This window comes from Cupressus sempervirens, chromosome 1, assembly GCF_028749045.1.
Source record: "Cupressus sempervirens isolate cs-2001-9-10 chromosome 1, ASM2874904v1, whole genome shotgun sequence".
Taxonomy (NCBI): domain Eukaryota; kingdom Viridiplantae; phylum Streptophyta; class Pinopsida; order Cupressales; family Cupressaceae; genus Cupressus; species Cupressus sempervirens.
Genome location: NC_143118.1, coordinates 101,303,116 through 101,307,647, shown reverse-complemented (window position 1 = coordinate 101,307,647; position 4,532 = coordinate 101,303,116). Strand labels below are relative to the sequence as shown.

The 4,532-nt window shown below is 36.0% G+C and overlaps 1 pseudogene; it reads right to left on the bottom strand.

Annotated features, from left to right (window-relative positions):
• Window positions 1-227: 227 nt before the first annotated feature.
• On the bottom strand, window positions 228-1,787 carry LOC149576421 (pentatricopeptide repeat-containing protein At1g03100, mitochondrial-like; annotated as a pseudogene).
• Between the last annotated feature and the right edge of the window lie 2,745 nt (window positions 1,788-4,532).

Below are 4,532 nucleotides of genomic sequence, written 5' to 3'. Positions count from 1 at the left end.
CAAAGTGATCATGCATTTCATTGCACAAATTTCATTGACGGGTTGGATGCCTTTATTCCTTTCAATGAGACCCCCCACCTCTCACTAAGCACCTTGATTCAATTGGCAACAATATCTAAGAACCTTGCATAATCTACACAGAGCCTACTGGTAATAGGAGTAGTGCATGTGGAGCCTCAACATGGAAGCCTTTCCCCTCACACTCCCTAACCAATATATGAAGAATTCTAATCTAAGCCTGCCCACCTTTTATAAGTTGTCACCTGTTCTCTTTTTGTAAATTGCACTTTAGTTTGTACTTTGTGAGTTTTCATATTTGTAGCAAGGTTTCTATGATACTTCGAATAAACCTATTTGTATTTGACTTTGTCTATAAACATATTCTCCCACTCCATAATAGAAATCACTCGAAGGGCTTTTTCGGAAAAGCCCCCTCTAACAAACACATACAAAATATTGTCAAAAAGTTCTTGATCAAAATGTAAGGGCTTTACTCTAGTATTTGAAACTTTCGATGCCATCTTCTTCACATCTACCGACAACATTATTATCTCTTCATAATTGCCTCTTGCAGTATAGTAGCCTTGTACCAAATAAAAAAGAGTCTATGAATTAGGCTGATAGCCTAGCTTTTTCATCTTGTTTAAAGCCTTCTCTACATCATGCATTAGTTGTTTCTCACAAAAGAAGTATATGAAAGAATTCTAATCATGCACACCAACAGCATCTTGTTGATTCTATCAGGGGCTGGTAGTTATCTGTTGATTATGCAATCATAGTGTCTTTCATCTTTGTGAAGAGATCCAGAGCACCACATAGGTCCCTGTCTGACACACGTAGCTCAATTAGATCATCATAGTAGCTAGCATCAAGTTGAAGTCCTACCTTCCTAACTTCCTTGAGAAGTATAACAGCCTTTGTAGGTCATTGTGCTTTGCAGTAAGCTTTCAGGAGTGAAGAATAAACTCTACCTCCTACTAGAACCTCAACTATAGTTACTTCATCAAGAATATCATGTGCCTTGTCTATCCAACCCACTACAATACAAGCATCAATCACTTGAGCACTAGGAGAATTTTTTGTGGAAACAAAGCCTTCCTCCTGATGTACTTTGATAAGAAAATTAGCCAAATTAGAAACCTTGTCCACTTCCAAGTAGCCTTTCACAAGTTTTGCATAGGCTTTCTAATTTGGAATGAGTATATGATCTTCTAGGCTAACAAGCTCTCCAAAACTAGCTTCTATTATGGATTGCATAAGCGAATTCTTAGCCCCAGCCCTGAACATGAGATCACTTTGTATTTTTCTAGATTCTAAAGATCCTCCTAACTATTTAGGAGCCTTTTCAATCATAATGGAGGTTTTTTCTTGTAGCTTATCTTGAACCTAAGGCGCATTATTTAGCTTTGTACTAGACCTATGTGGATTCATCTCTATAGCTGACAATACTGATTTTGCCGCAGCTAGAGAGCTTCGAGCTACCTTTTCCTATTTTAGCATTCCCAGTATAACATTAGAGATGGCATCAAGATCACTGAAGTTTAAAAAAAATTCAAAAGAAGAGGATAAATGAATATACAGACTATATTTACAGGATTAATTTAAATGAACAAGGACATTAAATTTGGAGACTTCCACCTTTCTAAATAATGAAAGTGATAAACAAAGAAAGAGATGAATTCGAAAAACCAAAATGTTAAAAATGGAAAGCCAGCCTAAATTTCCCAATCCCTTAACAGATAGATGCCTTCATGCATGGTACCTATGACAATTCAATACGTTCCCATGCCAATTGTGTGAATTAAACTTAAACTCACGTGTTTCAAACACACACAACTAAAACAAAACGAACAATAAAATCCCCCTTTGTTGTACCATTTTTTACTCGATCTCGACATTTTACTCATATTTTCACCCAAACCCACTTGGCCAAAACCAAAAAACAAGAATCTCAAAGCTTTTGTAGAATTGCAGGAGTTTTCATTAATTTTACTTTTACATAGTTTTGTGGTCTCCGACTGCTTAAAGTTATTGTACCCAAAAATTCATTAATGGAAGCTCGATGATTTATAGTAGCTAAAAAAGGGTGAACTATTTAGAGGGAACTTAGGATATGCCAATTTATTGCAGAGCCGTGACATTGTCAGGGGTGGGGATATTTTTGCACTCCCATGATATTTATGCATGTAAGACAACTCTGTTCTGACAAGCAGTATGATTCATGCTATAGCCTTTTGAGCCTCAACTCCCAAACCATGAGTGTGTTTCATAAATAAATAAAATGTGTAAGGTGCAGATTATAATTGATATGATCAAATCTTTGATGATAAGATTGGACTGATTGATTGTTGCTTTCCAATGCACTCTCTATATACCTTTAATCTCAGCTACAACCGTCTATATGGATCTGTACCTATGAGCTAGAAAGGGATGACAAAGCTGAGATTGTTGTCACTAAAATATAATTAGTTGAAGGGCTCTTTGGCCAAGTGGATTTGGGAATTAAAAGATTTGCATGTAGTGGACTTGTCAAACAATCTATTTTCTGGGCATATTTCAAGTCAAGTTTCTGAATTGAAAGCTTTGCAAGCTATACCTGATCCTTTAGAAGCAGGGTCTTAGGATGACATATTGTGGGGCAGCTTTGACACTCTCTCAAGCAATGGCTTCACTAGTTTAGAAAAAACCAATGCTCACTTCATTTTCAAGGGTCACCAGCAAGATTTCCAACGTCTTTACCAAACTAAGGGCTTCATGGACTTATCCAGGAATTGGCTTGGTGGTAAAATTCCCACACAATTTGGCTTGCTCAAAGGACTCAAAAGTCTAAATGTTTCTTCCAACAAATTTTCTAGACATATTCCTCAAAATCTAGGGAGTTTTCCAATTTTAGAGTCCCTGGATCTATAGAACAATATGTTGGATGGTACAATTCCCAAATTTCTAGCCAAGACTAACTCCTTGGCAATCATGAACCTTTTATATAACAGACTCTCTGGATTGATACTAGATGGTAAGGTGCTCCTCTCTTTCTTTCATGCTTGCTTGATTATTTTGATATTATTCAATTATTGGAAGAATTGCAAAATTGAGGTACAGATAAAGTACTATATTGATTTAATAGAATGGTTTATCTATGTTCTAATTTTGTCCTCCTTATCTTGAACTTGTAGGAAGAGAAGAAATACTAGAACTAAATCTACAAGAAACCTGTACAACATACATGAGACATTGTAAAATACACCCACCTTACACTAAAATACCCAAATGAAATGGAATATAGCTCAACTTCTAATGGCCACTCTTAGGGTATGAATCCTTGTATCAAATGTTTCAAAATGATTGGTTTTATTTTTTGAGAGTTATACATATAACATGAAATTTAGTTACTCTGTATACATTTTGCTTACTCATTAATGTTGATACCAAAAATATATACAGGAACAAATCCAAAAACATAAATACAAATACAAATGTAATTACACAATCTGATGATTGTTCCAGAGCAAAGAATATGTGGGGTAATCCATAGTGGGATCAAACTAGAGCATGTGTCTCTGTTCTCTATTTCTAGTGCCATTGACATATACATTGGTTTGCAGAACATATGGTTGCCCACTTGTGTTCCCCAAGAACTCAAAATCTAGCTCATCTCTTGTTAGAAAGGGTTTTGAAACCATCTACAGGTCATATGCAATGCAAGCACCACAGTCTCTCAGCTATTCATAATCACCAACATTACTAACGTACATTACCTATTTGTAAATAAATATTTGAAGATTTTTCAAATACATCAGACTGTTGAGATTTCCAAAGGAATCAATAACATTTCCTTCCAGATCATTATTCGAGAGAGATAAGATTGAAATGCCCTTCACTAGCCCAAGGTTAGGGGAAATTTTCCCTTTAAATAGATTGTTGTCAAGAAAGATATAGTTGAGCTCAGAACAATTCGCAGTGGCTGGTAAAATGTCACCAGATAATCTATTGCCTAAGACATCAATGTAGAGTAAAAGCCACCAAGAAGAAGAATTGAATTCAAGCCTGCTAATTATATTGTTTTCGCTCAAGCTCAGTAATTGTAGATTTTTAAGCACGAGAATCTATTGTGGCATTTCTCTGGAAAGATGGTTGTTTCCCAAATGCATTTCTTGCAAACTATTGAGATTACTCAACTCAGCAGGAATGCTTCCAGAGAAATGATTGACTTCTGGTTGGAATGCACTCAGCCTGCACTTACCAACCACCTACACTCAGCCCACACTCACCTTTACCATGTGCATCTTCTTTCTGACTATCTAAAATCAATTACCGACAACATTTTTTGACGTGAGACAATTCTCGATTGCAAGCAATCTCATAGGAAAAGCCTATCGGCTAATTAAGAATAGTCATCTCATTTTGATTTATGGAGTTCAATTCCCATCATTCCAATGTGACGATGAGACTTGGTAGCATAAAATTCCATTATAAGGTGGGCCCTCCATTTTAAATCCCAAATCACTTTAATAGAACAAGAGCTATGATATAGT